Here is a 13,544-nt window from a genome sequence, read left to right as displayed (position 1 = left end):
CCACTTATGGATGGGTTGGTTGGTTTGTTTTTCTTGTAAATCTGTTTTAGTTCTTTGTAGATTCTGGATATAAGTCCTTCATCAGATGGACAGATTGCAAAAAAATTTTCCCATTCTGTTGCTTGCTGGTTCACCTTAATGATTGTTTCTTTTGCTGTACAGAAGCTCTGGAGTTTAATTAGATCCCGTTTGTCTGTTTTGGCTTTTGTTGCCAATGCTTTTGGATGTTTTGTTCATGAAGTGCTTGCCTACTCCTGTGTCCCGAATGGTTTTGCCTAGATTTTCTTCTTTCAAGCCCAAAATGGTTTTTATGGTGTTAGGTATTATGATTAAGTCTTTAACCCATCTGGAGTTAATTTTAATGTAAGGTGTCATGAAGGGGTCCAGTTTCTGCTTTCTGTACATGGCTAGCCATTTTTCCCAACACCATTTGTTAAACAGGGAATCCTTTCCCCATTGCTGGTTTTTCTCAGTTTTGTCAAAGATCAGATGGTTGTAGATGTGTGGCATTGCCTCTGAGGCCTCTGTTCTGTTCCATTTGTCTATATCTCTGTTTTGGTACCAGTACCATGCTGTTTTGATTACTGTAGCCTTGTAGTATAATTTGAAGTCAGGTAGCATGATGCCTCCAGGTTAGTTCTTTTTGCTTGGAATTGACTGGGGTATGCGGGCTTCCTTTTGGTACCATATGAAGTTTAAGGTGGTTTTTTTCCAGTTCTTTGAGGAAGGTCATTGGTAGATTGATGGGCATAACATTGAATCTGTAAATTACTTTCCTCAGTATGGCCATTTTCATAATATTGATTCTTCCTAATGATGAGCATGGAATGTTTCTCCATCTGTTTATGCCCTCTCTTATTTCATTAAGCAGTGGTTTGTAGTTCTCCTTGAAGAGGTCCTTTACATCCTTTGTTAGTTGTATTCCTAGGTATTTTATTCTCTTTGTAGCAATTGTGACTGGCAGTTCATTCTTGATTTGTCTCTCTTTAAGTCTATTATTAGTGTATAGGAATGCTTGTGATTTCTGCACATTGACTTTGTATCCTGAGACTTTGCTGAAGTTGCTTGTCAGTTTCATGAGATATTGGGCTGACACAGTGGGGTCTTCTAAATATACATTTATGTCATCTGCAAACAGAGGCAATTTAATTTTCTCTTTTCCTAATTGAATACCGTTTCTTTCTTTTTCTTGCCTGATTGCTCTGGCTAGAACTTCCAATACTATATTGAATAGGAGTGGTGATAGAGGGCATCCTTGTCTAGTGCCAGAATTCAAAGGAAATCCTTTGTTTTTGTCCATTCAGTATGATACTGCCTGTGGGTTTGTCATAAATAGCTTTTTTTATTTTGAGATATGTTCTGTCAATACCTAGTTTATTGAGGTTTTTAGCATAAAGGGCTGTTGAATTTTGTCAAAGGCCTTCTCTTCATCTGTTGAGATAATTATGTGGTTTTTGTCTTTGGTTCTGTTTATGTGGTGAATTATGTTCATATACCTCTATATCTTGAACAAGCCTTGCATACCCAGGATGAAGCCTACCTGATCATGATGGATAAGCTTTTTGAAATGCTATTACAATCTGTTTGCCAGTATTTTATTGAAGATTTTTGCATCTATGTTCATCATGGATATAGACCTGATGTTTTCTTTTCTTGTTGAGTCTCTGCCAGGATTTGGTATCAGGATGATGGTGGTCTCATAAAATGATTTGGGAAGGATTCCCTCTTTTTTGATTGTTTGGAATAGTTTCAGGAGTAGTACTAGTTCCTCTTTGTATGTCTGGTAGAATTCAGCTGTGAACCCATCTGGACCTGGGCTTTTTATGTTTGTTAGCCTATCAATAGCTGCCTCAACTTCAGCCCTTGTTATTGGTCCGTTCAGGGTTTCAGATTCTTCCTGGTTTAAGCTTGGGAGTGTGCAAGTATCCAGGAATTTATCCATTACTTCCAGGTTTACTGGTTTATGTGCATAGAGTTCTTTATAGTAATTGCTGATGGTGGTTTGTATTTCTGTGGAATCCGTGGTGATATCTGCTTTATTGTTTTTTATTGCATCTATTTGATTATTCTCTCCTTTCTTCTTTATTAATCTGACTACAGGTCTATTTTATTGATCTTTTCAAAAAACTAGCTCCTAGATTTACTGATTTTTTGATGGATTTTTTGTCTCTATCTCCTTCAGTTCTGCTCTGATCTTAGTTATTTCTTATCTTCTGCTAGCTTTTGAGGTTTTTTTGTTTTTTTTTTTTATCTTGCTCCTCTATGTCTTTCAATTTTGATGATAGGGTGTCAATTTTAGTTCTTTCCTTGCTTTTCATTTGGGCCTTGATTGCTATAAATTTTCCTCTAGACACTGTTTTTAATGTGTACCAGTGATTCTGGTACTTTGTATGTTCGTTCTCCTTGGTTTCAAAGAAAGTCTTTATTTCTGCCTTCCTTTCGTTGTTTATCCAATCAACATTCAAGAGCCAGCTGTTCAGTTTCCATGAAGTTGTGCAGTTCAGAGTTAGTTTCTGAAATCTGAGTTCTAATTTTATTGCACTGTGGTCTGAGAGGCTGTTTGTTATAATTTCAAATCTTTTGCATTTGCTAAGGAGTGATTTGCTTCTGATTATGTGGTCAACTTTAGAGTAGATGTGATGTTGTGCTGAGAAGAATGTATATTCTGTGGATTTGGGGTGGAGAGTTCTGTAAGTGTTATTAGGTTTGCTTGGTCCCGGTCTGAGTTCAAGTCCTGGATATCCATGTTAATTTTCTGTGTTGTTGATCTGTCTAATATTGACAGTGGAGTGTTAAAGTCTCCCACTATGGCTCTTTGTAGGTCATTAAGAACTTGCTTTATGTATCTGGGTGCTCCTGTATTGGGTGCATATATATTCAGGACCATTATCTCTTCTTGTTGCATTGATCCTTTTACCATTATGTAATGCTCTTCTTTGTCTCTTTTGATCTTTGTTGGTTTAAATCTATTTTATCACAGACTAGGATTACAACTCCTGCTTTATTTGCTTTTCATTTGCTTGGTAAATCTTCCTCCATCCCTTTATTTTGACCCTATGTGTGTCCTTCCATAGGATATAGGTTTCCTGGATAGAGCACACTGATGGGTTTTGACATTTTATCTAATTTGCCAGTCAGTGTCTTTTGATGGGGTCATTGAGCCCATTTACATTTAAGGTTAATATTGTTATGTGTGAATTGGATCCTGCCATTTTGATGCTAACGGTTTAACCCATTAGTTGATGCAGTTTCTTCATTGTGTCCATGCTTTTTACCATTTGGTACTTTTTTGGAGTGGCTGATACTGGTTGTTCCTTTCTGTGTTTAGTGCTTCTTCCAGGAGCTCTTGTAAAGCAGTCCTGGTGGTGAGTAAATCTCTTAGCAATGGCTTGTTCGTAAATAATTTTATTTCTCATTTGCTTATGAAGCTTACTTTAGCCTGATTTTAAATTCTAGGTTGAAAGTTCTTTTCTTTAAGGATATCGAATATTGGCACCCACCCTCTTCTGGCTTGAAGAGTTTCTGCTGAGAGATGTGCTATCAGTCTCATAGGCTTCCCTTAGTGGGTAACCTGACCTTTCTCTCTGGCTGCCCTTAGTATTTTTTCCTTCATTTCAACCCTGGTGAATCTGACGAATATGTGCCTTGGGGATGATCTTCTTGAGGAATATCTTTGTGGTATTCTCTGTATTTCCTGGACTTTACTATTGTCCTGCCTTGCTAGGTTGGGAAAGTTTTCCTGGATAATATCCTGAAGAGTGAAAAAAGAAATAAACAAAGCCTCCAAGAAATATGGGATTATGTGAAAAGACCTAATCTACACTTGATCAGTGTACCTGAATATGATGATAGGGAGAATGGATCCAAGCCAGAAAACGCCCTCCAGGATATTATCCAGGAGAACTTCCCAAGCCTAGCAAGGCAGCTCAACATTCAAATTCAAAAAATATGGAGAACTTCACAAAGATATTCCTCAAGAAGAGCAACCCCAAGGCACATAATCATCAGATTCACCAGGGTTGAAATGAAGGAAAAAATGCTAAAGGCAGCCAGAGAGAATGGTCAGGTCACCCACAGAGGAAGCCAATCAGACTCACAGCAACTCTCTCAGCAGAAACCCTACAAGCAAGAAGAGAGTGGGGAAAAATATTCAACAACCTTAAAGAAAGGAACTTTCAACCCAGAATCTCATATCCAGCCAAATTAAGCTTTGTAAGTGAAGGAGAAATAAAATCCTTTGCAGACAAGCAATTACTCAGAGATTTTGTCACCACCACACCTGCCCTACAAGAGCTCCTGAAAGAAATACTAAGCATGGAAAGGAACAAGTACCAGTCACTGCAAAAGCAAACCAGTTGGCAAAGACCATAAATGCAATGAAGAAAATGAGTCAACTAACGGGAAAGAAAACCAGCCAGTAACAAAATGGCAGGATCAAATTTACACATAACAATATTAACATTGAATATAAATGGCCTAAACATCCCAATCAAAAGACACAGACTGGCAAACTGGATAAAAAGTCAAGACCCACTGGCATGCTGTATTCAGGAAACCCATCTCACATACAAAGACACACATAGACTCAAAGGGATGGAAGATTTACCAAGCAAATGGAGAACAAAAAAAAAGCAAGGGTTGCAATCCTAGTCTCTGATAAAATGGTCTTTAAACTAACAAGGATCAAAAAAGACAAAGGAGGACACTACATAATGGTAAAAGGATCGATCCAACAAGCAGCACTAACTATCCTAAATATATAGGCATCCAACACAGGAGAACCTAGATACATAAAGCAAGTTCTTAAAGACCTAAAAGGAGATTTAGACTCCCACACAATAATAGTGGGAGACTTCAACACTCCACTGTCAATATTAGATCAATGAGACAGAAAATTAACAAGGATTTCTAGGACTTGAATGCAGAGCTGGACCAAGCAGACCTAATAGACATATATAGAACACTCCACCCTAACACAGAATATACATTTTCCTCAGTACCACATTGCACTTACTCTAAAACTGACCACATAATTGGAAGCAAATCACTCCTCAGCAAATGCAAAAGAACGCAAATCATAACAGTCTATCAGACCACAGTGCAATCAGGCCAGAACTCAGGATTAATAAACACACTTAAACCCACACAACCACTTGGAAACTGAACAACTTTCTTCTGAGTGTCGACTGGGTAAACAATGAAATTAAGGCAGAAATAAAGATGTCCTTTGAAACCAATGAGAATGAAGACACAACATACTACAATCTCTGGGACACCTTAAAGCAGTGTCGAGAGGGAAATTTATAGCAATAAATGCCCACATGAGAAATAAGGAATGTTCTAAAATTGACATACTATCATCAAAATTGAAAGAGCTAGAGGAGGCAGATTAAAAAAACTCAAAAGCTAGCAGAAGATAAGAAATAACTAAGATCAGAGCAGAACTGAAGGAGATAGAGACACAAAAACCTTTCAAAAAATCAATAAATGCGGGAGCTGGTTTTTTGAAAAGATTAAGAAAATAGACCTCTAGCCAGATTAATAAATAAGAAAAGGGAGAAGGATCAAATAGATGCAATAAAAAATGATAAAGTGAATATCACCACTGATTGCACAGAAATATAATCTACCACTAGAGATTACAGGTATTGATCAACTTATGACCTATGCAACTTATGACCATTTGACTTTAAGACCACAATCGCTAGCCACGACTGCTTCACGTCTGGCAGTGCAAACGTTGCCCAGCTGGGCATACAACAGTGCAGACCAGCTTCTGGCAGCACCACCATCTCCCCGTGCACCATTTCAACTGTACATATAGCCTACTCAACTTACGACCAAATCATGTTACAACCATTCCGCGGTCCTGACCGTGGTCATAATTGGAGCACGGGCTGTACTACAAACAGCTCTATGCACATAAACCAGGAAACCAGGAAGAAATGAATAAATTCCTAGACACTTGTACTCTAACAAGACTAAACCAGGAGGAAATTGAAACCCTGAATTAGACCAATAACAAGGGCTCAAGTAGAGGCAGCAATCAATAGCCTACCAACCAAAAAAGGTCCAGTTCCAGACAGGTTCACAGCCAAATTCTACCAGATGTACAAAGAGGAGCTGGTTCCATTCCTTCTGAATCCTCCCTCACTGATTTTATGTGACCAACATCATCCTGATACCAAATCTTGGCAGAGACTCGAAAAGAAAACTTCAGGCCAATATTCATGATGAACATCAACACAAAAATCTTCAGTAAAATACTGGCAAACTGATTGCAACAGCACATCAAGAAGCTTATCCATCATGATCAAGTAGGCTTCAACCCAGGGATGCAAGGCTGGTTCAACATACGCAAATTCATAAATGTAATCCATCACATAAATGGAACCAAAGACAAAAACCACATGATCATCTCAATAGATGCAGAGAAAGCCTTTGACAAAATTCAACAGCCGTTCATGCTAAAAACTCTCAATAAACTAGGTATCAATGAACATATCATAAAATGATAAAAGTTATATATGACAAACCTACAGCCAGTATCATATTGAACAGGCAAAAGCTGAAAGAATTCCCTTTGAAATCAGGCACTAGACAAAGATGCCCTCTCTCACCACTCCTATTCAATATAGTATTGGAAGTTCTAGCCAGAATAATCAGGTAAGAAAAAGAAATAAAGTGTATTCAATTAGGAAAGGATGAATCCAAATGGTCTCTATTTGCAGATGACATGATTGTATATCTAATCATCTCAGCCCAAAATCTCCTGAAACTGATAAGCCACATCAGCAAAATCTCAGGATAGAAAATCAATGTGCAGAAATCATAAGCATTCCTATATACCAATAACAGAGAACCAAACCAAGAGGGAACTCCCATTCACAATTGCTACAAAGAGAATAAAATGCCTAGGAGTACAACTAACAAAGGATGTAAAGGACTTCTTCAAGGAGAACTACAAACCACTGCTCAAGGAAATAAGAGAGGACACAAACAGATGGAAAAACATTCCATGTTCATGGTTAGGAAGAATTAATATTGCTAAAATGGCCATACTGCCCAAGGTAATCTATAGATTGAATGCTATCCCCATCAAGCTACCAATGACATTCTTCAACGAACTGGAAAAAACCACCTTAAACTTCATATGAAACCAAAAGGGAGCCCACATAGCCAAGACAATCCTAAGCAAAAAGAACAAAGCTGGAGGCATCACACTGCCAGACTTGAAACTTATACTACAAGGCTACAGTAATCAAAATGGCATGATACTGGTACCAAAACAGAGATATAGACCAATGGAACAGAACAGAGGCCTTGGAGGCAATGCCACACATCTACAACCATCTGATCTTTGACAAAACTGACAAAAACAAGCAATGGGGAAAGGACTCCCTGTTTAACAAATGATGTTGGGAAAACTGGCTAGCAATGTGCAGAAAGCAGAAACTGGACCCCTACCTGTCACCTTATACTAAAATTAACTCCAGATGGATTAAAGATTTAAACATAAAACTTAACACCATAAAAACACTAGACAAAAATGTAGGCAAAACCATCCAGGACATAGGCATAGGCAAGGACTTCATGACTAAAACACCAAGAGCAATGGCAATAAAAGCCAAGATAGACAAATGGGATCTAATTAAAATTCAGAGCTTCTGTACAGCAAAAGAAACCATCATTAGAATGAATTGCCAACCAACAAAATGGGAAAAAATTTTTGCAATCTACCCATCTGACAAAGGACTAATATCAAGACTCTACAAAAAACTAAAACAGATCTACAAGAAAAAAACAACCCCATCCAAAAGAGGGCAAAGGATATGAACAGACACTATTCAAAAGAAGACATATGAGGCCAACACACATGAAAAGATGTTCATCATCAGTGGTCATTAGAGAAATGCAAATCAAAACCACATTGAGACACCATTTCACACCAGTTAGAATGTTGATCATTAAAATATCTGGAGACAACAGATGCTAGAGAGGACGTGGAGTAATAGGAACACTCTTACACTGTTGGTGGGAGTGTAAATTAGTTCAATCATTGTGGAAGACAGTGTGGAGATTTCTCAAGGACCTAGATATAGAAATTCCATTTGACCCAGCAATCCCATTACTGGGTATATACCCAAAGGACTATAAATCATTCTACTATAAGGACACATGTGCATGTATGTTCACTGCAGCCCTTTGTACAATAGCAAAGACCTGGAACCAACCCAAATGCTCATCAAGTAGACTGGACAAAGAAAATGTGGTACATATACACCATGGAATACTACACAGCCATAAAAAATGATGAGTTCGTGTCCTTTGTAGGGACTTGGATGAATCTGGAAACCATCATTCTCTGCAAACTGACACAAGAACAGAAAGCCTAACACCGCACGTTCTCACTCATAGGTGGATGTTGAACAATGAGAACACATGGACACAGGGAGAGGAGCATCACACACTGAGGGCAGTTGGGGGGCATAGGGGAGAGACAGCGGGGGATGGGGAAGGAGGGGAGGGATAACATGGGGAGAAATGCCAGATATAGTATGCACCTAAAGTAAAATTAAAAAAAAAAAAAATTCATTTGGAAATGCGGTGATTACTCACCCTCTGCATTTTCTCTGGGAACTGTGATGTAGAGCTGTTCCTATTCAGCCATTTTGGATTGTCCACAATTAATTATTTTTTATATTGAGTAGGGGGAAAAAGAATAACTGAATCGTGGCAGCAGGCTCTGAGTTAAGATTCGGTTAGGGAGATAAAGGAAGCCCAGAAACACGTTCATCAGAGCAAAGATGAAGCTCTCCCTCCTTTAAGAACAAGCTACATATCTAACTGGGATGGTTTCGGGGACAGAATTAGACTCTAGCAGGACTTTCCATTGTGGAGCTACAGCCAACTGTTTAGAGGATTCAGTCTAATTTGCCATTCCACTTTAATTCCCCATTGTTCCATACTGTTATTTTTCAGTGCTTTTCCTGCTACGGATTTTTGTCTCATATACTTACTTCTGGTCCTTCTTTGGCATTCAGTTTTTCTTTTGTTCCCATCTTGTGTTAGCTCCAGGTTGGGAGATGGAGAAGGAAGGGAGACAGAAACTACAGCCTGATCTTGAGAAGTTTCTTCCAAGCTAAGTGCAAAATCGGAAAGAGAAATGCTTAGAAATGTTTCCCACAAGGTGGGACATTTCCAACTCACCAAAACAGAGATTAGATATCCACTGAAATATAATTTATTACTTGTTAAGAAATAAGGTTAAAACTAGAATCAAAGACTCTAGCAGGACATCCAGTTGCAGTTCTAGGAGCATTCAAACTGAATATAATGCTGGACTTGGTGGCTCAGGCCTGTAATCACAGCACTTTGGAAGGCCAAGGTGGGAGGATCACTTGAGTCCAGGGTCTCGAGACCAGCCTGGGCAACATAATGAGACCCTCATCTCTAAAACAAGAGAAATTTAAAATTTAAAAATTAGCTAGGTATGTTGGGGTAGCCCTGTAGTCCCAGCAACTTGGGAGGCTGCGGCAGGAGGATTGCCTGAGCCTGGGAGACAGAGGCTACAGTGAGCCACGGTCACACCAGTGCATTCCACCCTGGGTCACAGAATGAGAACCTGCCTCAAGAAAACAAAAAGACTGAATATAAAAGTAATAGTTCAACAGTAGAAGATTGTATTAGAATCTTCCTAAAGATTCGACCTAAAAAGATACTGAGGGTCTTTATTACTTTGAGGTTTGAAAAAAAAAAAAACAAAACCCTGAACATTGAAGTTTTCCAATGACTTAAGTAACAAAAGGATGAACCTAAACTTGTGGAAAGAGATCTTAAACATGAAGCCGATTTCCAGCTTTCTAAAGGCTATAAAAGCCATTTTAGATGAAATGCAAACCAGACCCCACCCCTTCAAGTATGCAGTTCTAGAAGAAGAATGCAATAGGGCAGTCAAGAAAATAATACCAACACTACCGGCTTTTAGTTAGTTAGGCAAGATGATTTAGAATTTTAACTGTCTCTTTTATTACTTGGCAGCTTTTGGGTGTCTGAGATAGGCCATGAATAAATCCCCTTTGAAAACAAAACATCTCCTTCAGTGGGATAATTAGACTATTAATAAGGACAAACTACCCAACATCAAAAGCACAATTCCTAAGAAGTCAAGCTACAGGCAGTCTTCTCCCAAAATTAAAACCATGCTTAGCAGAAAGCGGTCACTGCAGTAAATAAAGGGATGTGAACTAATTATGCACAAGTTTCGGTCAAGAAGTGACAGCACAGACTATAGCGACTGGGTTCTAAAAGTGAATATGCTAATTATATTTAGTGCTTAGGCTGAGTCTTGGAAACCTCTCCCCCACTTTCTGGTTAAGAGTCATTAATCATTCCTGTGAGGTCACTATAATTCCATGGCATCCTCAGTAACAGAATCAAGGATGTTGCTGCTAGCAGTGTTAGAAATGCGGGGAAAACGTCTTTGGAAGGCCCAGATGGTAATAATTACATTAGGACTACCCTAAAACTTACAAGACTATTTTCCCTCAAGGTCAAGATGTACAATTTTCTTTTTTCACACAATGCATAACTGAGTGAGCTATTATTAATCATAATACCAAGCTCACCCACTTGTCAATTGAATGCCAATAAAATAATTGGCATTGTTCCTAGCATTTGGTTTTTAGCTGGCTGCTAAATTATCCATGGTGCTTCATACTTTGAAAAGCTATTAGGAAATGGTCAGAATGTAGTCATTTTTAGTTGTGTATTTCTAAGAGGGTCCCAACCAAGGACTCTCAACACTAAATTATTTGTGATAATGGAAGATAATAGGCAGATGAAGATTTCAGATTTCCTAAAAATTTTATTTAAATCACCTTTTATAATCAGCCATTTTGAGGCTATGATAATAAATGAATGCTTACTAAATTTCTTTTCTCTCTTTTTTTTTCCTGAAGATGTTAAATTGCAGTGAAATCATCAAAAAGATGACACTTGAAAAGAGAAATAAATATGAAAGAGGAGACACTGATTATAAAACTGCCCAAAAAGCTATTCAGCTGGAAATTGTTCTTATAAATTAATTGTTATGCATGAAATTGTTATGAAATCTGAAACAATTTTAGTCCAGCATTGAAAAGTAATAAAATTAAATATATTCCTCATTCAGTGGATTTAATTTACTCCATAAAACTTTGGCACAGTAAGGCTCAGAAGTTCTGCAATCAATATTTATTAGGCTGCTCACCTGACTCCACCTTGCAACCTTCTTTCAGCTCATGTATCTGTAAAACAGAAATAACATTAGTATCTTTCTTACATGTGTCTGAACATTGGAAAATATAAGTAGAATGTTAAGACAATGAAACCTCGAATATAGTAAGCAGTAAATAAATGATATTATTGATGGTGGTTATGCAAAAGTAGAAATTATTTTTGGTGTGTAAAATGACTTCAGTTTCTGCACCACCCAAGATCACTTGGTTCTGCCTTCTTCCTGGCAACAATGACCCTAGAAATGATTTGGATCATTCCCTGCCATCATAAAGTCCCTGCTATCTCCATTGCCCCACTGAGAAGCTCCTCACATGTGGCCGTCACCAGGGGTTTCCCAGAGCTGCCCAGTAACACAAAGCAAAGGTTCAGGGGTAAAATTACATCATGGCGCAGACACATGAGAGATATGGGAAGAATCAGCGATGAAAGGGTTGTCCTTTCTCCCCCTCCCGTGGACTAATCTGAGATGAAGTAGATGGTCTCCAGAAGCCATCTCACCAGGCAAAGCAGTCAGCTGTGCCTTTTGTGAAGCTGTGGTCAGCCTGATAATGGACTCCTTGTTCTTCTTCTCTCTCCCTCTTCTCTATCTCACTCAACTTTTTCTGTCATTCTGTATTTCTGGGATAATGCCCTGCCAATAGAGGGTTAATATGTAGATTTTTGCCACAGGCTTTACCTGGAGTAAGAGTGCTCTGTTCTCTCTCAGTCTCGCTCTGTCTGTCTGTTTCTTTCTCTGTGTCTGTCTGTGACACAAACACACACCCACCTCCTTCCACAAATATACGCAGAAACCCACTGCAGTCTCCTACTGTCCACCACCCTTCCCCATTTCTCCAGGGCTTGCCTTTTGGAAGCTATTATGAACCTTTCTGAACACCCAGCCTCATCTCATGAGTGGCATTTACCATAATGCCAGCAGGGTTAACATGTGGAGATGTTAGCTTGATTTCACTTTCTGTTCCATGTAGATATAGCTAAGTCATTTATCTGAAAGATTTTACTCTCCTTACAAATATTAGTTTTAAAAATTATTTCTGTTTCCTTGTTTTTACTTGTTTAAATGTAGTTACAAATATAGATAAGGCGGTATTAACTTCATTACTAAGTAGTGTTGAGTTGAATGTTTGACAAATAGAAGATAGTTTATGTATTTTTCAATTATCTTCTAATTTAGTTACATGTTTGTCATACTGTACAAAGATAACTATAAATAATGATTTAGATTTGAGTTTCTGTAAAGAAATATAAATGCCAAATGTAAAGAAGAAAAATACCTTCACTAAGTAACTACAAATAGGATTCTTTTCAATATTAAGTATCCTTCCTCTCCGGTGTTAAATACAGATGTAGCCTGTGTTAATTTGCTCATCCCACAAATCATATTCAATCTAAGTACAAACATAGTCAAATAAAGTCCCCAGCTCATGAATAAATTGTGCTCAGGAAGCTTACTAGTAAAATTACATGGGATACATTTATTCATAGAAATGATGTTGTAAAAATTATGATTAGATATTTATAGAAGCTCAACAATTACACATTATATGTGTCTAATATATATATTCTATACATATTTTATATACATAAAACTACCATTATATATGTATATACATATATATACACACATGTATAAAATTACTATCTGGTAGTACTATTTTCACCATATATAACTTCAAGTTAGAACACTGTTTCTGTGGCAGTTAAAATTCCAGTGCCAGGAATCCATTGCCTCAGGCCTATGGGGCAGAATGAAACACTCCTTCTGCAAGCCCAGCAATTGCATAGGAAGGTTTGGGCCTTGGGAATGGGGTAGGGTGTCCTCCCTGTTCCCCAAACTTGCTAACCCTCTGTGCCTGCATAATTGCATAACAGAAGGTGTATCTCTTTATGTGTCATCTATAGGCATTGCTATTTCTATTTGCAAAAGAATAAAGTTATTCCATTAGAGGTTTTAAATTAAAATCTACAAGCAACTACCTATCCCAGGGCAGATAAAAAAACACAGGCCAGGCCGGGCGCCATGGCTCAAGCCTGTAATCCCAGCACTTTGGGAGGCCGAGGCGGGTGGATCACGAGGTCAAGAGATCGAGACCATCCTGGTCAACATGGTGAAACCCCGTCTCTACTAAAGGTGCAAAAAATTAGCTGGGCATGGTGGCGCGTGCCTGTAATCCCAGTTACTCCGGAGGCTGAGGCAGGAGAATTGCCTGAACCCAGGAGGTGGAGGTTGCGGTGAGCCGAGATCGCGCCATTGCACTCCAGCC

The 13,544-nt window shown here is 38.4% G+C and overlaps 1 long non-coding RNA gene across 2 annotated transcripts in view; it reads right to left on the bottom strand.

Annotated features, from left to right (window-relative positions):
- The window catches only part of LOC141585010 (uncharacterized), a 182,838-nt gene that overhangs the window by 11,874 nt on the left and 157,420 nt on the right, over positions 1-13,544 (bottom strand). For both annotated transcript variants that reach the window (XR_012518292.1, XR_012518293.1), the window contains exons 2-3: positions 11,252-11,288; positions 9,021-9,142 (exon numbers count right to left, since the gene is read on the bottom strand). This is a non-coding gene — a long non-coding RNA (uncharacterized LOC141585010). The remainder of the gene's footprint in view (positions 1-9,020; positions 9,143-11,251; positions 11,289-13,544) is intronic.

This window comes from Saimiri boliviensis, chromosome 7, assembly GCF_048565385.1.
Source record: "Saimiri boliviensis isolate mSaiBol1 chromosome 7, mSaiBol1.pri, whole genome shotgun sequence".
Taxonomy (NCBI): Eukaryota; Metazoa; Chordata; class Mammalia; order Primates; family Cebidae; genus Saimiri; species Saimiri boliviensis.
This window is presented reverse-complemented; position numbering and strand designations above follow the sequence as displayed.